Below are 21,102 nucleotides of genomic sequence, written 5' to 3'. Positions count from 1 at the left end.
AGCCATTGACACAATACTGTCGAAGGAGAACTCTGATATTTACTGATTTTATTAGAGACGAAATCTTGGATGTGGATGTACGTTCCTGTCACCCTAATCATATCATGTTCTCTGCTTTACATGCGCACACAGAGACACACGCACACACACACAAACAAGACGCTTTCACAGTCTTATGCTGTATTTGGCAGCTAGGGTATACATAGTATCACCATGGGAGTGCTGGAAGACTCAGGAAGAGTATCGACTCGCGGAGAGGAAAGTAATGAACATCAGCCCACACCTTGTCCACCTACGCATTACAGAGGAACAGGATTATGAAGCATATAGGCTGGACTCTAAGAACACAAATGTACTGTACGCCAAACCGATGACCTGAATTTTCAGTTTGACAGTTGTCGTGCAATTAGTTCTGTCACTGTGAATGCTGTCTGGATTTTGGTGCATTGCACATTCCTGCGCTGCAAGTAATTCTATATGATTGTAGAGCAGTCGGAGTGCAATTAATTCCCCTTTGCAGTGACTGAGCACACAGATATGCCCTATATATTCACTGTAAAGCAGCATTGCAACCAGAAGTTTGTGTCGTTGAAAATCGGACACATAGGGACAGATTCAGAGTGGACTTTGCTGTTGTTTTCCAGCCACAAACAGGAGTCGCAGCTTGCTCATTTGTGCAAGAGCGTGCATGTTAATCATTATATATCGGATACATATTAACATCATTGTACGAGTAAGAGCTTTTTTAAGTGACAGTGATAGTTGTACTCTCTCTCAGGTTAGTGAGCTCATAGACATCCCAGCACTCCGCTGTGCTTGCTGAGCTCCCCTGCACTCGCCGAACGTATCAGGAGGGCAGTCGCAGGTTCAGTCCAGGACCTGCCTGCATAATGAACTCCTGCCGTAGTAAATCAGGCGTTGAGCACTTGCAGATTGTGGCCGCAAACTCGCTGAAAAACTGCAGCACACATTTCCATATTTGCCATTTACTTAGTAAATCTAGCGGTTTTGAATTGATCAGCAGATTCGCTGTGTTTTTTTGGCATCTGCTGCGTAACAGAACACCAACACAGACAGACAGCAGCATCGCTCTGCTTCTTGGGTATATGTTTGACCACATATCTTTTGTAGTGTAAGCGCAAATGTGTCCTGATGCGTCCCAGCCAAGGACATCATAGGAACATCTGAACACTCTGAAGTGGTCAGCTGGACGCCTTGGAGACGCATGACAGACACAGGTGTGATAGGTGATGTGTCTCGGCTGTCCACTTGCGTTGCAATCACTGAAATGCATTTTAAAAGGAAGTGTAAGCAGGGTCGACACAGCACGGGTGTTCGAAAGGGCGAAAGGCGCACATTCTTGGTAGATTCTGTCTCATAGTACTAGAAACCTCTGATAAGCTTTCATAGTTGTGCATCCGTCACTTAAACTGAAATTCCTTGATCCCATTTCACCACCTTGCCAGTACCTGAAACAACACACCCCCACCAATGCAACGCAGCCCCCTGCGTTATTTTAACACAGGGCTGTTTTCGGTCTGAACGCCCACCGAGCCTTCAAAATGACTCCCAACCTCGTCAATAGCGGGCCCTTTCTTTACGAAAAGCACTTCAAAAATCAAAAAAAGTTGATGCTTTTCAGGCGGAATATAAGCCATCAGCCAGGTACTGTAGGTAGAGGTCAGACTGTTGACCCTGATTTGAATCAACCTCCTCATCAAATCCATGGATGTCCTTGCTTGAGGAGGGAGGGTTTGGCACTGAAGCGGAAATCTGTTCAGACATAGGCTACTCTGCACTGCTCGTGAATGCCGAGATGTTGCTGGTGGGCGCAGAGCTGTGGAGGACGACTGTTACCTGGAGCGAAGCATCTGCGTGGTCTGAGCTCACCACAGTGGACATGTTTACCTTCCTGCATGGACTGCCCAGCCTCGGGGAGGGGGAGGAATACAATTTTTATTTCTTTATTTATTTCTTTGTTTTAAAGGGGGCAGCCCGTCATAGTCTAAATGAAAGAGTTGGAAGGACACCGAGCGGAGATGAAGGCAAGATAGTGAAATGCACACAGATGGATGTTGGCAGCTTTCTTCCCCTTTAAAGGGCGCGTGGTCCTCTTGGGCACCGTTTTAGTGTCTCATCCTTTGATCTCTGGGTTGTCGACCATTTGAAGTAGCTTTTACTCATACCCTCTCATTTAGCATTGGCCTTTGACCTCCCACTGCATAGCGTGTTTGGTCAGGTCTTTCGATGTGATCGGTGGTTGCAGTGCAGTGTGTCTCATTTGTTAAGGTCTGATTAGCATATTCGTTCTGGAAGGCTATGAGAGATAAAGGAAACATTAGATATTTGGCTGTAAAGCTTGCTGCACAGTAATTCTACCCTGCGCTTCTCATCTCGCTTCATGCTTCGTATTGATTCTCTTTTTCTAATTACAGCTGTACCATTTTTTTTAGAATATGTCCCTTTTGCATCTCACAAGTCTGTCTGTCTGTCTGTCCGTCTGTCCGTCCGTCCGTCACTCTGTGGAGTCTGTCTATGTGCAGCGGCGGCTTGCCTCTAAGTGTCCACACTGATCTGCATGGAGTGACACCACATTCGTGACTGAGCCCTCTGCTTTCGCTTCACTTGAGCTTTGTTTCCCCCACAAGCACTGACCCATGTCACCAGCTCCAAAGCGACTGCGGCGTGTGCATGCGTCTGTGTGTGTGTGTGTGTCTGCGTGTGCGTGCATGCATGCGTGTGTCTAGGCTTGGCAGTCAGCGGTCATTGATCCAATAGGATGTTTCAGGTGACCCAGGTCCTGTGAACTAACTGATATGTGCTATGTTCTGTCACTCTGTGTATGTGATAGGAATATAAAACTGTTTCCGTTGAGGTACCCAAGTAGTAGATTCAGAGCTGAAGAATTGTATCATCAGCAATCAGAACGTCTATTTATCTGAATTAATTACCCAAGAGACAAAAATCTTCAGTCTAGTGGATGTCAAACCTTATAACCTCATGTGAAATGCCTGTTAAAGCACTTGTTGTTAATAAGTTAGATGGAAAGATTGACATCAATCTCTTGTCTGTTTAATAAAGGTAAGGCTATAGCCAGCAGCCGGTTAGCTTAGCATAAAGACTGGAAACAGTTCAGCATAAAACAGCTCATTTTTGCACTTCAGTTTTTGTCCAGATTAAATGTAAGACATGTAAAGTGTTAATGAATGAGCTTTAGAGGCGCTGGTAGGCAGAGTTAGTTACTTTTGGACAGAGCCAGGCTTGCTTCTTCCTCTTTTTTCAGTCACTAAGCTAAGCTAACCGACCGCTGGCGGCGGCCTTAACTTTAACATATGAGCGTGGCATCGATCCTCTCATAAAACTCTCTTCAGGAAGGCAATAAGTGTACTTTCCAAAATGCTGAACTATCGCTTTAAGGCCGGATTTAAATTTGTACATTTTTTAGCCTTTTTTTATCCCAAGCTTCTCTAATGCCCGGCAACCGGCATCCCACTCCCCCAGGTCAATTTTGCTTCCTGCAGAACTGACCTGAGGGAGGGTTGCATTGAGCCCTGGGCATTCCTGTATCCTTGTTGTGTCTGTGAAAGCTGTGCATGCTTCAACAAGAGCACTTACATCTAATTATTTTTACTCTAATTATTTTTGGTCCTGCATCCTCCCCCCCTCCCCCCTTACATATACACACACACACACTTTAACCTTCTGAGCTCCACAGGCAGCAACTGACAGGGTAGGGTCAGGGTGAAGCAGAGCCCTGGGCTCGCGTTCTGTCTTTTCATTTGTGGTGCCAGCGTCACTGACTCGATTATTTCTGTACTTCCTTTTCATTTCCTGTCTTGTTTTTTTTTTTTATTCTTTCATCCAAATATCAACTCTTGAATTAGCCTTGAGCTAATGTTGCTTTCCCAAACAGGGTTTTTTTTTTTTTTTTGGGAAAAGTGAGAAATCTAAAACAAAAAATGAATGCAGAAGCGGCACTTAAATTGAAAATGAATATCCAAGATTCACGTCCTGTCACTTCTATTTTAAGTTGTCTTTGCATGTTACTGTCTTGATTATATCAGCGTTTAAGCATAGGCCATCTGGGTCTTTACTTTTCTCATTTTAATAATATTTCCTGCTCTGACTATTTAAAGAGCTGCAAATCAGCTTCAGTAAACGCTTCACAGAGGGGGACAAAACATGAAAATTTCCTCCTAACGATGCTCTTAAAACGTGCTCCTGCCGCTCCTCAGTAGCAAGAGGGTCAGAGTGAGGACAGATTGCTCCACAATGCAGGGCAAGCATGTCCCAGCCTCACTGTGGGTGCAGAGGACGCTCACATTAGTTGACGCAAAGCAACAATACACCTGCGTACTTGGTGACTTACGGTAGCTTCAAGTCTCGTCTGGCAGCATTCGATATCAGACTGGTGATGAGGCTGCACACAGCTCTGCACTGTAGCTGCTGGACAGGACGAGCCGCTTCACCGTCCTAAAAATCAGGCTTCTTGAGAATCCGAAGCTTCACTGAAGTCAGGAATTTGATAAAGGAATAGTTAAGTGCTCAGCCCCAGCAGCACTCAGGTTGTTTACATAGAAAAACAGCTCAAATGCATGTCCAGCAATACTGTGTTGAACATGTCATTTGAATGATTAGCCTCTTCTCGAAGCAGCTGCCTCTTTACACAGTGATTTTTCTCTGCATGACTCCAGCTATGGCACCGCCACTAAAAAAAGAAAGCATATTCCCATAACCTATAGCCTGTTAAAGAGTTTTCTGACCATTTTAGTGTTAAATGATTTATGAAGGGATCAAACCGGAAGCATCACTGATAGCATGAGGTCAGCTTTTGATCACTTAAGGGGCTGATTAAGTGGGTGTTGTTTACTCAGATCAATTGATTTCAACAGCCCACTCTTCACCTCTATGTGTTTGCTGATGCTGTGTGTCTCAAAGTGAGGTTTTAAAATAGATGCAGAATTTTAGTCCATCATGGCCACGTAATGAACATCATTAACAGCAAATGATGGAGCCATTATTTCAGCAGTAATCTGCAGAGTTTGCCGTGAGCAGTGATGCTGTTTTTCACCCAGTTTAATTGAATTTCCAGCAGACCTGACTGACGCTGCGCCTTTGTCATCACACTGCTGTGGAAAACGGCTTATTATTCCTTTAAGATTTATGATTCTCATACCGTTGTGCTCAAATTTGAATTTATGCAGTGGAAACAGTTCATGTTACAGAGTGCGCATTGCCCTCAGTCGTACGCAGTAATGCTTTGTTTGAAAACTCAAGAAGGAATTTCACTTGATTATTACACACAACATGCAGTTGAGGAGGAAACTGTACACGCCATACATATGTGAAATTCCATCCCGCTATTTGACCCATCCATGGTCAGTCCTTCCTCCACGGCAGAACAGGAGCGGTGCCAGTCGGCCAGCGCCCGGGGACCAGTTCCTTTTCGTGGTGGTATTTTTATGGAGGATACCCCAGGTGAACACAGGGAGAACATGCAAACTCCACACAGAAAGGCCCCTTATTTTTCCTCAAGCACCAGGCACCACCACGCCCAGCGCCCACAGCGAGATTCGAACCTTCTAGCTGTGAGGCGACAGTGTTACCACCGAGCCACCGTGCCGTACACAGTGTACATGTACATGTACGGGTGTCACCGGTGCACTCAGTTGATTAATGCATTTCTGTGCAGGAAGAAATTCAGGCGTCACATATTAAGGTACCAGGCAGTCAACGAAAACCCCAGGAGCAGTGTCGGTCTGGGTCATGATTATCATGACAGAAACTGCTCTTATTTCAGTGTATTATTTTGTGCCGTCACATTATTTAGTTTTTGCCAACCAACAGTCCAAAACTCCAAAACATTTAGTGTACACTAATATGAAACAGAGAACAACAGCAAGTCCTCGAAACTTGACAAGCTGGAGCCAAAGAATGTTTTGAAATTCCTCTTGACAAATGACCTTAAATGGTCACTCTTTACTAAGCTTTTTTGCTGATTTAATTTTTTTGTCGTCGATCATGAAATTGATGAATCGAACTCGAGTATGAACCCATCTTGGAATGCAGTATCAAGTACTCTTAATACATCCATGGATGGGCATTAATCTTCTGGTTCATTGAACAATTTAGGTATTATTGATTGGCTTAAGGGTAAATTGTCACATGTCGAGTTACTCCACTGTTTTCATGCTTAAACAAATATCACTGCTTTCAGTCAGAACCTTAACAAAGACAGCAAATTCCCCCCATCTGTGATGTGTTTGCCCAATACAGGACTTTCATCAATGATGCTTCACGTTCTGACTCGTGACCCTCCAGGCGACCCTCCTCTTCACCAACCTGAAGTTTCTAGAACTTGTTTCAAGCTGTCAAGTAAAACTCAACCTCAGAATTAGCAGAACTTCAACATGACATCTACAGATTGCGGCTGTATCACATTAAACCATGGGAAAGAGTGGAAAATCCTTCAGAGCAGCATTTATAGTGCAATGATTTCCAGTCTTATCAATGTGAGCACCTGAGTACTCCTTTAAAAACACTTTAACTCAACACCTCCTCCTTACAAAACCCAGATTAAGGGAGCTGGAGAATGACACAAAGCCACTTAATGTGACGGCCTACACCACTGAATCACCACTGGTGATGGACCACATTTTGGGTATTCCAGGCCGGCAGTCATGCTTGTTTGTGTGTTTGTCCTTTTTGTGAGGACACGGTGGCCACCGTAGCTTTCCAAGACATAAGCCAGAAAACCTCCTCGGTCTGCAGCAGCAGCGGTTCCCTTACCTTTCCGGTTGCCACATAATTGTTGCTCCTTTCTCAACCGCTCATGAGGCTTTCGTTGCTGCGGTTTTCTGTCCAGCTTACGTCCCCCTCTGCGTGGCAGTTGGGCTTTTGGAGAAGTGGTGGTTGAAGATAGCCTGCTGCGTCACATGATGAGTCTTTCACAACTCTCTGCGCAGACCTGGAAAACAACACAGTGGCCACTGCATGCGCATATACACATACATGAATGAAGACACAACAACAACATCCATTAGGGCTGTGATTAAAATGTCCCTCAATGAGCCATTAGCGCTGCCTCTACTGTCCATTGTGTTATTTGCCGTGTCACGGCCACAGCAGGGGATTCAGCGACACCTGTGTGTGCTGTGCACTCTGACTGCATTATTCCACCGCCGGTTTGACCTGCTGATTGTGGCTTTTACCACATGGCTCCACATCAGGTCAAAAGAGTTGGTGTCACTCAGTTGAGTGAATTGAATAGAATGAGCTACTACTGGATTACGCAGCGTGAAACAGACTGAAGTGTGACCAGTGGTGGTGATCATATGACAAAAGGAAAAACAAAAACATTACCTAATGGCTACCTTCCACCCATTAGCATTTTGTATTTCTATTCTCAGCCTTGTGTGCTGCTTTGAGAGAAAGCTCGGGCCTGTGCGTGACTGTTGAGCATTTGGTGCCAAAGCAAGTGGTTGTAATTTGTGGCCTTGCTGTGCCCTTGCACGGTAAACACTGACTAAGAGCTCAGGAATCTTAAGAGCTATAAAATAATTGCAGGTTACTCCCATAATGCCCAGAGTGTTCTGCTCCATGCCTCAGCTCTGCCTCTTCTGTCTCATCCCTTTATTTTTCTGCACAGCCTCTGCTGCTGCTGCTGCTGCTGCTGCTGCTGCTGTGCAGAAACATGGTGCTTCTTCTTCTGCTGCATCTGATCTGTTTGGTGGTATTTACCTGATGACACCAAGAAAATAATTCCCTGACGTTTCATTATGGTTTACCAAATGTTTACCCCTCTCTAAAGGTGTTTATGACCCTTTTTTGAATTGCATTCAAGAGTTAAACTCATCATATAGATGGATGGAACAATTTTTCATTTTGATATGAAAATCTGTCCACATAAATCCTTTTTCAGATGAATATGATACAGTAAAAACATTGCTTGAAAGATTTAAATGAGGGGTTACTGTCCTCTTACTCGTGCTTGTGGTGGGGCGTGAAGCCAAGACCACTTTCGCCAGAGCCAGTACGGTATCTGCACTGTCACAGGACTCTCTTTCACGCGAGCAGACGGTATATTTTGATTTCTCACTTGAAATCTAAATTTATTGCTTTCACTATTAAGAATGCAAAGCCGATCTTCAGCTGCGTTTTGAATGAATTCAGGGGAAACCAAAGCATATCAGGATGCATTCATTTTGTGTTCCCAGTGCTTTTTGAAAGTTGTGTTGCTGAGTGATGGAGTATCTGTATAGCGCTCAGACATGGCATTTAGTAGGAAAGCAAGTTGCCCAAAAGACATCGTCAAGTAATTGCCAGTTTGGGCTTCACTAATGCAGTGTACCACTGAAATCTGAAAAGGCCAGCCACTGCTTCCACGCAGATAAACAATTATGTGGCTTTTAAATGGTGGATGTATTATAGCTTTGTATGCTCTTGAAGATGAATTTAAATGTCAGGCGTAACGGCTCAAAACAGAAATAAGAAGTGAGATAGTATAAAGTGTTAGAATATGAATTTTTATCCTCCAGATATTTTATCTTTTGTATATTTTTTTTTACAACAACTGTTATGACTGATCAGGCCTTTGGTTGATTATTTCGAATGGCTCCAATCATCAAATGATACCAAATATGGGTAATATCTGCTCCTCGATGGCTTTGAGTCCAAACCGATGGCAGGAAATGCACAACCCTCTCCTGAGTTTGCTGACACAGTAAACTGAAACTCCTCTGTTGCAAGAGGTTTGGATGCAGTTGCAAAAGAGGAGGATACAGTGGGTCAGTGGGTTGTGGGTTATTATTTAACGTGAGTGTTACATCAGTCGTTGCGTTGACGGCAGGATGAGAAGACACTGTCAAATCCTCGTTATTACTAATGTTGGCTGTTAGTTGGAGTCATAAAGATCAAAATATCTAATTAAATCTCTATCAGAAAGTTTTTGCTATCAGTGTTGGGGTCCGCCATTCCCTCACAGGATTCATGTTAGCTTCACTCACGGAAAATGGTGCGTGCATGTAATCTTTGCCGACTTGTTCTGCTCTATAAAAGCTCACTTCGATCGAAGGTGTGTTAGCCACGATTAGAAACCTTGGACGCTGAGCCTGAATGTACCTGTGGTTTATCGATCGAAGTCTGTAATTGTTCGGAATTGAGCCTCCTCGTTGGAGGTCCGGAGATCCGTATCTGATTCGTCTTGTTCGCGCACTCTGTTGATTTGAGGACCCTGCTGTGATTACCGCCAGGTGGTTTAACATCTGCTACTCCACAGCTTTCAGCCCTCCGTGTGACACAATGAGAAAGCTGAAGGGAAACTGGATGAAGCTGATCGTGTTAATGGGAACCTGCTTTCATCTCATTGGTTTCAGACGGTCACAAAGAAAGTACAGTCAAAGAGCACCTGTGGACTCGCGTGTAAAGTTGATAGGCTGTGTTTATACTGTAAATATCGAGTGTTTTGGGGGCAACCATCGCAGACGTACACAGTATAATGTTTTTAATTATTAGCGCATGCGTCTCATGCCTGCGGCCTTCCTGAAAAGCACCTGTTCCAGACTCGGCATTTGATTCAGATTGCAGCTGCATCAGCAAACATGTCTGAAAAAGCAGGTAACGTGATTGAAGGAAGTGCTGTCCCAGTTCACATGCAGTACTTTTTAACACTTGCAAGTGCTTACAGTGCGTCTTAGGGGGTCAGTGTGGTGGGTGGGCATTGGGACTGGACCAAAGAAAACATCATGAAAGACGGGTGTAGCTCTCTGGAAGCTCCAGTTCTCTGGAAATGTCCGAGTTCTATTTAAAGCTGGTTTCTAGTGAAGTTCAGATGAAACTCTTAATAGGGAGTGTTTTCTTACAACAGCATGCAGTAATGCATACTGCACTAATTAATCATACTGATCTACAGTAAATGGCATTATGTACAGAAGTCATGAAGAGTGTGAGGTCATTGTAAATGACTGCACACTGTGACTCCAGCACATGGCCAGGAATAGATATGACTGGGCATGTAGACAGCTGAATATACTGTAACGTTCATCTAAATCCTAAAAGTAGAAAGCCCATGGAAACCAGAAAGTACTTTATCCATGTTCTTGTAAATATCAATTTGTGGTTCGCGATGCCCACACCCTGAAACACCCGGAGAGCCAAATGTAAATATTTGAGCTTGATCTTTCAGTTATGACATAACCATTACTGTTAAACTGCAGTAGCACCCTGCTGCTGGCTCAACGTGTTTTTAGTTTCTGAGAAGGTGGCTGCAGCCATAACCAAAGGCAAACCAACCAAATGACTGTTTTTTTTTTTGTTTTTTTTTTTATGGTGCCATTTGATGCATTGAACTTCGAGCTTTTTATTTTACATCTGCTCCCCCTTCATAGGCCCAGTTTGTAAAACATGAATACTCTGGGCATGTGCTTTGTTGCACCTGCCAGGGTGGGGCAGCTCAGAAAATCGCACATATACAGGTGTGCCAGTGCCAAGGCCCTGCTATTGTGCATGCTTGTTTAAAGGTAACCTGTGGAGGCTTCTGACCACCACTGGTTGTTGTGTTATGGAGTAATGTTTTGATCAGTGGGTCTTCGTTTAAGAAATGGGACATAGAGTTTTAGACGTAGTGCATATGACATAGCACATGACTAAAATCTCGGGATTCTCACTCTGCAGGTCAATGATACTGCCTTGTTTTATTTCTTCACGCATCAACATATGTCATGTAGCACAATAACTCGATCCTCTCTGTATTTCATGATGCTGCACTGATGAGCTGTCAGAAATGTATGCATTGCACCACTCTAATGCCCATAAAGACTGGTTTCAGTCATTAGCCTTGCAAAGTGTTGAGATCACTAGTCTAAGCTAGCAAGTCTAGCTAGCTTGACCTGTATTACTGTGAACTCACAGTTAGCATACAGTTCACTGCAGCAGTTGATGTTCAGTATTCACACACATAGAGTATGCTGACCTCATTTTACAGTCCTTAAATGCTTTTAGGTAATGCTGACTATGTAGCAACTCCCAGATATGCATGCATGTGTTTCTTTGTGCTTTAATCCAGAAAGTAGGGAACGCTGTTCATGTGTAGAACTTGTACTGTTTCCATTCCACACGTACAGTTTAACTCTTGAACCACTGGGTCTAATGAAGATGGATAGCTGAAAACACCTGTGCGAACGTGCAGCCGCCCCCCCTCCAAATTGATTAATTCTTGAGGTAAATCTGAACGTTTTGGAAGTTTTCACTGTTTGCATTTAGCACACATAAAGAACCCACAAGTGTAGATGTGACGAGGTCAAAGAAGGTTCGGCTATTTGTTCGCTTTGCACGTCCTCACCTCCTTCGGTGCACTTCCATCCAGTGACCCATCACTGGCGGCAACAACCCTGGTGTTGCATTGACAGATCGGGCTGTCAGAAAGGTCGTGCCCCGAGGTGAGGGAGTCAGGCACTCTCCATCATTCCTTGTTGTGACACATGACTGGTGGCACCAGAGCCTCGCCGCATGATGAGGTGGTTAGCATCAAAAGAAAACGTGAGCTCCTTGACCTTTTATTTCTTTTACTGTCTCTCTGCTTTGTGACCGCTCTTATCTTCTCGCCTGCTTTTTCTTCTCTCCCCTCTGTGTTTTTCCATGTCCCTGTTTTAATTGTCCTGTCATGTAGTCCCGTCATACTAAGCTAATAACCATCAGAGGTGAGAATTCATCAGACACCTTGCTGTGTTCACATCCCATTGATGATGACACACATTTGGCCTATTAAGTCTTTCTGTATCATATCATAACTAGGTGTGGGACCGTTTGCGGTGACTAATGCCGCTGACGCTGGTGAATTGATAATTGTTTGCACATGATAAACAACATATTCCTCACTGTAACTGAGTCATCTCTTGCTTGATGATGTCATGGCAGACATGCAATCGGGGAACATATTTACTCAGTATGTCTCATCTCAGTGATGATGACACTTGGGCCCGTTTGTTTTGATTTGATTATCTTTTTTAATGTGTTTTTGTTGTCTGTTGCTTGTTTTCTCAGCGTTGTCTGCACATATGCTGGAAACATACAGTGCAGTGCGTATATCCAGTGAGTGGAGCATTTTCTGATGTGGTTCCATTTCTGCCTGCCTGTCGAAACAAACTCGCCCCCCTTTGACTGATGGTCTTTACATCCTCATGAGTCTGTATAAATAAAGCAGGAAATGATGAAAGGTCACGTGTCTTTCAGAAGACTTCCTCCACCTCCCTTTGTAGTGTGGAAGTAAATGGGAAAAAGATTATTTAAGGAGATGAAGGAGAGCACCTCAGCGTCCTCTGTGGAGCAGGGGAATTACAGAGAAACCACAGCCTTAGGAGGGGTGGTTAGAGAGCACAGAGCTCAAATCCACTCCCTAATGCTCCAGTGACCCCAATATGACTCCCTGATACCAAAGGTCATGCCCGCCTCCTGTCTCCCTGGGCGAATCTGTGATCCACAATCACTCCCCCCAGCCCTCCCCCCATAACCACCCACACTGCGTCTCCAACCAAAGATTCCCACCCACCTGCTTGTACCCCCAGCTGAGCATCAGAGGTTTCCAGCTTTACAGTCTCAGGAGAGCACACCCCCCCCTCCTCATCTTCTTCCTCCGTCCCCCCACACTTCTCCACGCCTCCATGGAATTACTTCTATCTGGCCTACTTTCCGCCCTCGCTCTATATCAACTTGTGCACCATCTATATGTTGCTTTTCTGCAACACCTCCAAATGTTCTTCTTCCTAATCCTTTGTTTTTGTCACCTCAGCCCTGATGTTATTCTGCCTTCATTTAACTCCCAATTCCTTGTCATTCTGTGCACCTAATTCTGCCATCTCTAGGCTTTTTTATCAAGACATTGGTGGCTTCAGGGAGAAATTGTGTCCCTATATGTTGCCTGTCTGCGCTCATTTGTGAGTCTTGGCGTTTACTTACCCTTGGCTTACCAATGACTTCAAAAAGCCCTGCATTAAAGAAGAATCAGACTTGTTCTTCTGCCCAAGTATTCCTTCTTTTTCATTTCTCCAAAGCAATGTCCATAAGCTTAAATGGAGGCATGATAGCTGAAGTGAACCAGATTAATTATTATTATAAAGATGGAATTATTTTCAACATTCTGTAGCATTCTTATAGTTTTCAGTTTGCCCCCTTTTCTTGTGCATACTGTATTTTAAATGTAGAAAGGAGAATTTTTATATTACTGTGTTTCTTTATAAACACACCTGTGGCCCTAAATTTTTGTATGTACTCTGCATCTGTTATTTTCAAACTAATGTATCTTTCAGTATTATGCTGTATAATAACTGATATGCAAGACATGCTATAAGATCGATGCTGTATGTGGGATATTTTGTCCCTTATAGCTTCTACATGTATCACAGATTACGGTTATGTGTTAACACAAGCAGTAAAGATAAATCTGCCAGCGTCAGCAGTCCATAGAAATAAATATCAAACTGATGTTACTGCTGCCTTCAGGGCACTGGCTGAATGAAGCTGCACCTCTGAAAAGTTTCAAATATAAGAGATTTAAGGCTGATTTTAAATTCCTAAATGCAAATGATTGTAGAAAAGTACATTCAAATACATTTTATAGCACGCACCGACAGGCAGTGTGTGTGCATGTTGAAATGTATTTTGGATGTTCAGTCGAAGCCCTGTTTATTGGGGTTTGTCTTCAGTGCCAACACAAATCCTCATGAAAAATGTCATTTTTGTCACGAGCCAAATGATTTGTAATTTCAGCAAATGCCTTTATTTCACGGTTATTTAGGCCCAGCGTCCCATTCGGTCCCAAATAGGGGCAAGGGGCTGCAGTGGTTCAAATGACCGGAATAGTCTCATTAACGGTGCAGTAGGACAAAAACACCCTGCAACACTGTCACTGAAGCAATATTAATGCAATTACAATTATCACCCCCAGAAAATGCCACAGTAACCGCAGCAGCGTGTTAAGCCCTCTGCTCAAAGTCCAGCCTTCTCAGCTGAAAGTTTGCGGTGAGTGCTAGCTTCATTTTTATAACAAGTCTCCAAAGTCAAAGAAGATAAGGAGGAAAACGACTTTGAGACTGAAGATGCAATGATGTTACACATGACGCTGCCACCACAAGGTGTCGAAGTCAGAGGGCACTTGACTTACAGGTCACTCTGTAGTGTGTCATCTGTACATCAGGACACACTGCATGCATTCATTCTTTCCTTGAAACACACTGGCGTGCAGTTCTCCACATGCAAACACACATGCTTGAGTCACTCTTGTGGCTTCGAGCCCTAGCATCACGCACAGTACAGCGAAGGCCAGATCACTGCAGCGACATGCTATCAGTGACACACTATCAGTGGCACTTGGCCACAGTCACACATATGACTCGTGTTTCAGTGAAATGATCGGCTTGTTTAAGTGTCTCAGTGGCACATCTGTTGGTCATCTGCCAGTTATTGTCGCAAAGAATGCAAAGATTTTGCCTCGTGGCCCAGCTCCCAAAGCACTTAAATGAAAAACTTGAGTAGTTGGCATTATTGCAGCAGGATGTCCACGTAAATTTTAGCATCCTTTCCCATTCAATGCATTTTCTGCCTCATCTCAGGTGGCTTGTATCGACCGTACAATTGTCCCAGCTGGTTGTGCCAGCCTATATGTTACCCATGGTTGTGACTCAGTAATAGGTGTCTCATTCAATCTCATTTCCAAGCAGTGGATACCAAGAGTGTGGGTTGTCAGGGTGGAGGCTGGTTAAGTCTTTTGCAACACACACGCACACACTGTGCTTGTGACTTTTTTTTCAGTTGTTACAGCTTCTTTTATTTCCATTAGGCTGGATTAGAGTGGCTTATTGAAAGGCCATGGTGACGATCGCACCAAACTGAAACTGCCCTTAAAATGCCTCTTATATACCATTGCTTTTACTAACTAAATTATTGATCATTTGGAGCAACCTCAACATTATTTTTATAAGATTTTAAAGGCCTGCTCAACATTGGAAACCCTGCAGTATCCAATTGAAGTTGCTCCATGTACACGCATGTCACTGTATATACTCTCTATCATAACTGTTTTTAAATGAAAACTGTTAATGGGAAACACTCAACCTTCCGTTGCACAAACCCAAAACTTAATTAAGAAGATTACATTATAGATTTCAGTTGTACAAAATGTGTTTTGCTCTAAAGACAGCAACTGTATTCATGAACCAATTAATTTAGGAACGTTCTGGCAACTAATTCTGGAGATTACCATTCATCGCCACACCTATCCTCCAAAAAGACCTGTATGCTCCACGCAGAGAGGCACACACAAGTGTACTGTGCTCTTATTCTTCAGTTTGCAAACACACCCCATGCACTAAGCTTTTGTGACTGTGGCAACGGGGCAGTGTTAGGTGTGTTTGGGTCCTGTTCCGCCAATATGGTTCCAGGTGGAGCATGTGTGCTCTGTAATCTCTCGCCCATTGTGTTCATGTCAAAGTTAAGCGCTGGCACGGGGTATAACTATGTGGTGACACAGAGTTACCTGGTTAATCATCTACCGTTCCTGTCTTAGATCAGCCCAAGTTGCAGCATGAGTTGAGAGTTTGTTGGAAAGGAGAGTTCAAGAAAGAGAGGGACAGACATGGGATAGGGCAGATATTTCAGAAGAGGGCGTTCGGTCCTTTTGGATATGCGTGCCAGTTGGGTTGTGGTGACTTGTGCTTGCAATGCTCTGTATTTTGAGGTGAGGGAGAGGGATCATCATGGCCCCTGGAGTACACCACATCTCTGCTCATCCCCTCCCCACAAGCAGCAGCAACAGCACCACATCATTAGGAACAATATCCTCAACTCTCTTTCTCAATCAGAACATTTCATGTCATGCAATGAGACATTTTGGCAGCTGCCACCTTGACCCTGTGCTTCTCGCCCGCAGGGTGTGATGGCGCAAGTCTCTGTCAACCTATGAAAAGGCTGACACAAACACAGCGCAGTATGTCAGACATCAATTCACTATATTCTGTTGGTCTCAAAGTAGCTTTTAACACTTTATAGTGGTCAAGGCTCGTTGTTTTTGCTCTGTTCAAGGCTCTTGACTTTGAACATAGAAGGTACATTTTTATGCCACTATGGAAGGACATTGGAGAAGTGCTGGAGAGTCACAATTTTCAGCAAAATGAATGGAATAAAACTTGAAGAACAAAGAGAAGAATGATCCCCTGCAGTCTAAACTATGCAGACGTATTTGCTTGCTCTTTACCGTGCCATTTTCTTTCATCTTTGAATTCTTTGCAAAGAAATGTACGAAAGGGTGTAACATTAAGCTTTTTCAGGCAGAATCGCTTTCAGAATCAGAATCAGAAATCCTTTATTAATCCCAGAGGGGAAATTGTTTTAGTTGCAGTGCTCCTTACAGGAATGGAATTAGAATACAATTAGAAGAAAGAAAAGAGAGAGAACTATATAAAAAGCAAATATAAAAACAAATATTTATATTGAGGATATATATAAAAACAAAATATACCACAAAATATAGACAGAATATAAAACAATATATATATACTGAGAAAATAAACAGTATATACAAAGTATATTAGTACAAAGTAGTATACGGATATGCAAAGTATTACAAATGAATGTGCAAGTAACGGATGTGCAAAGTTTAGTCAAATATGTAACAGACTCGCCATGTCTGTTTTGTTTGTTTGTTTTTTTATCTGCTCCTTAACTTTCTTTTAAAGCTTCTCTTCCAGCTATTTTAAAAACCATAGCAACAGACATACAAAGGATTTCAGTAATACCCATTCAAATACCAAGCACCAAGTCCTGAACCTATTCAAGCTACATTGATAAAACCCAGGCAAACACTCAAACAGGACATAAGACATACAATGTGACACTGAGATCAGTGTAAACTCTTGGCTCGTACCAGTTTTTAGCTTATTTGGTCTGTAGTGTTCTTCTGGCAGCACTAATTGACTTCTTGCACCTTCACAGAATGTTTAGTTCGCCCCCTGGCTTTTCGGAGAATACTGCAACGGAAAGTACGTTGAGCATAAATGCTTGTAGCTCATACACCTGCTCAAGCAAAAACAAAACTTAAAAGTCATAATTCCATACTTCGCTTTAAAGGCCTCCTGAGTATGTAATCCAGGACTGTTAGCGCCTTTTCATTTTGAAAGAGCAATGGGCAGCAGGGAAACGGCAACACTTGAACAAGTCAACAGCCAATAGTGTAACGTCTCGTTCTGTAAATCAGTGGCAGATTTTCGCATTTATAGGGCTGCCAAAAAATAAAAAAACTGCAGTTGTAACACATTGCCAGCAAGTGGCGAAAGTGTCAAAACTGCAGGAGCTCTTACTTTGTTTGCCAGTAGATGGCGCATATTCTAGCAGTTCTAAACTGGTGCTCTTGGTTTTTTGTGGAGAGGTGGCGTAAGTTTGATTGATATTGCGGATGTGACATTTTTGATAATTGACAATTGGAGGATATTGGCTGGGCAGTATCTTTGGTATTTTGTTGCTATGTGTCCTTTTCCTTTAGTACCATGCTGTCTTCTGCCAATCCTAATCATCCTAGCTGAAATAAGTAACTTCATTGTTCGACTGCATCTTCCTTCATTGGAAAAGTTAATCAAGCTAATTATTTCATTCGCACTGCGAATTCACACACCAAAGCTCGGTAGCTTGTTAGACCAGACCGCACCCTTAAGCTTCTGATGGTGCTCTCACACCTATAGTTCAGTTCGTTTGGTCTTGACCAAGAGAAAAAATGATACAGTGTTGCCTTTTAGGTGTGGTCAAGTACATGTTCACGCCAACAAATGAAAGAGCTGGAAACTTCTAAGCTGTGCAGACTGACAGGAAAATCCTCATTTGAAAGGTTATGCCATCTCTGTCTGGTTGTTTGGTTCACATCAGGGTACAACTGAGAACTGACAGGCAAATGCACCAGGGCTTAAAGCCCCCCAAGGTAGCCTTGATCACCAAGTGAAGGCACATAGTTCCTACCTGAATTGCAGCCGCTGCCTTGTACTTATTGTAGATTTCAGAATGCGAAGCAGCACTGTGTCCAGCATATGTGCAGGGGCACTCAAAGCTGCTCGCCTAGAAGCTGGACATGTCCTTGCACAACAACCCTGCTGTCAGTCAAGCCGCCCCATTAAGTTGGGCATGACATTTAAAGTTGGGCGAAGAAGGCGGACAAAGTGCCCTTACCTCCTCCGTTCTAGCCCTGCAGTAGAGCCCCTGTGTAGAGTTTGCGGATGAGTGTGTTTGTGTGTGTTGTGACTTTGGCCAGACTTAGTCTGGCATAAGGACAGCTGTCACATCTCCAACCTGTCACATGCGACACAGAGGAGATGCCAGAGGCCGGGGCATCAGGAGACACAAGGACGGACACAAGGAAAAGTGTCTGTGCATTTGTGTGTGTTCATGAACCCATGTGTCTGAAAGAGTAAGGAGGATGGAAGACGCGGGGTGGTGGCCACGTGAAAGGGTTTGACTCGGAGGCACCCTCTAACCTTGATGTCCACGCACACACACGCTTGCACTCTCTTCACCCGCTTTCTTAAATCCAGTCCTTGAGCAGTTGAGTCACATCCCCCAGGGGCATGTAGTAAATACTGCTTCAGCGTCCGACCAACACCCCTGCAGGACGCCCTCCTTGTCTTGCAGTCCTCTGACCCAGGCCATTTCAGTGCTCATTACTTACCAATGAAGAAGGCTGTTCATTAAGGTCCTGCCCGTGGCCTGTGGAGCAAAGGCTTTTTTAATGTTCCTTCACTAACAACTCTTTACATAAGCAAGCGGCAGTTGCCCTCAAGTGTTGGTCAAAAGGGCTAAAGATGTGTGTATGTGTGAACAGAAACATTAATGACCATTTGGGGCTTTTATTTCATTACAGAGGGAAGAGCTTTTCTCTTTCGATTTAAGTAATGGTTTCAAGGCATTAAGGTTAAAAGGTCAACTCTTGTTCTCATTAAGCTATCTTTTCACAACTTCCTGAATAGATTTGCAAAGAGTTAGGAGAAGAAAATCACGAGTTTTCGAATGCCTCAAAATGAACCACCACACCGAAAAGACCCTCCATCAGCACGCAGTGTATTCCGTAACCAAAACCAGCTGTCAAGTAAATAAGTACCGCCCCACTACACTTTATTTTAAACATTCCAAACATGAAAACGTCTTTCTCCAGAAAATGGCATCATGAGTTTGAGCAGTGCATGAGTTAGTGGAATGTAACTGCAGTTGAATGTTTTCTCTTTCTCACCCACAGTTTAGTTAGCGTTGACATTTTTTCCTCCAAGTTTAAATTTCCAGAATTAGAATTCGCTCGGTCACTCTGTGCTTTGGTCCAGACAGAAATATCTCGACATGGCTTGACATTCATGGTCCATTATGGAAGAATCCTTGGTGATTTCTCTCTCTCACCACCATTAGGTTGACATTTGTGGCTTTGGATGAAATGTGTAAACTACTGGATGGAGTGCCATGAAATTTGGTTCATACATTCATGTTACCCTCAGGATGAATCCAAACTTTTCCACATGAACATTTATCAGGTCAAAATTTGAACATATTTCTTTATGATGAAATTCATGTAAAAACTTCTCATCATTCCCATCAGCCTTAACTGTACGGCACTGTATTGATAATTTAGAGATGTTAGCATGCTCACAATAAACTAAGACAATGAACATGGTAAACTTTATAGTCAACATCAGCAGGTTACTGCATGTGCTACTGTTAGCATTTAGCTCATAGCATCCCTTTGTGGCTGCATTATGCCGATGTACAAATTCACGTAGCTCTTAATGTGGCCATAGACTATTTTTGTGGAAATAATATTTCATTTTCAGCTCATACACTAGAGGAGATAACTGACGATCGAACTTGTCTGACAGAGTACGCTGTATAATGTAGAAGCCTGACTGATCATCATGCTATCACCTGTTACCAGGTGTTTTTGGAGCATTCCACATCTTTCCCAGTCTGTAGTTGCTCCTGTCCCAACTTGTCTGAAATGTGTTGCATCAAATTCAGAAGCAGGTGTTTCAAAAATCAATAAAAGCTGATGAGGTAAAACATTAGATATAGAGAGTATATGTCAAGATGGATTAGCATATGATCACATTCTGATTTATTTCTGCTTTTGGGTAGCATGGTGGCACAAGTGGTAACACTGTTGCCTCACAGCTAGAAGGTCCCCAGTTCGAATCCCGCTGTGGGCGCTGGTGGTGTGCCATGCCTTCGGTGCCTGCTCGAGGAAAAAGGGGCCTTTCTGTGTGGAGTTTGCATGTTCTCCCTATGTTCACCCGGGGTTTCCTCCTTAATAACCCCCACTAAAAACATGCAAGAAGATCACCACTTCTTCTTCTTCTTCTTCTTCTTCTTCTTCTTCTTCTTCTTCTTCTTCTTCTTCTTCTTCTTCTTCTTCTTCTTCATCCCAACCTTTTTGGAACGAGAGTTGGATAGTTTCACATAGTTTAGTCTTAACTAAACATGACCAAAAAAACTATTTTTATCTACATAGCTTCAGCTTCCTTGCACAGCACATTAATTTAGAATGGCAATAGCTAAAAGTTAAAGGGTCTGCCTTTAGTTTTTGTTTGTTTGTTTCACTGATGCAATATGACTTGTGACAGCTCCTCGCTGTCTTCTGGGACGAATAGAGTCTGAATCATTCCACAAAAAGGCTCTCCCTTCAACAGTGCCCTTGGTCTGACCGAATCGAGGGATGGTCTGCTGCAGCGCGCACAGAGCTGCCCCATGTTCTTTGTTTGGCCCTCTCACCTTCCTGTTGGATCTCATCTGTCTGTTTACTCTGTCCCAGTCCAAATGAAGCATCCATTAAATCACCTTTAAAGATGAGAACGGGACTTGACAGCTACAAACTGGAGCAAAACAATCTTTTCCCAAGCCCCATGCCTGCCCTGGCCCCACATCTCCATGCCTGTTCCTATCTGTCCCATATCTTCAGCGGCAGAAGCCGCGAGCGCTGCTGTGAGACAGAGAGCAGTTCTTGTTTACTGATGCACAGTATATTGATGTGAGCTGATTCCATCCAGCAACACTTTTGGATGCCACACACCCAGCTGTCTTTCACCGCCTCCCTTC

General features: G+C 43.5%; 1 protein-coding gene across 3 annotated transcripts in view; it reads left to right on the top strand.

Moving 5' to 3' along the window:
- The window catches only part of babam2 (BRISC and BRCA1 A complex member 2), a 75,171-nt gene that overhangs the window by 22,680 nt on the left and 31,389 nt on the right, over positions 1–21,102 (top strand). The gene's annotated exons all lie outside the window — the stretch shown is intronic.

Source organism: Chaetodon trifascialis, chromosome 14 (assembly GCF_039877785.1).
Source record: "Chaetodon trifascialis isolate fChaTrf1 chromosome 14, fChaTrf1.hap1, whole genome shotgun sequence".
Taxonomy (NCBI): domain Eukaryota; kingdom Metazoa; phylum Chordata; class Actinopteri; order Chaetodontiformes; family Chaetodontidae; genus Chaetodon; species Chaetodon trifascialis.
Note: the sequence above shows the minus strand (reverse complement) of the source record. Positions and strands in the feature narration are given on the sequence as shown.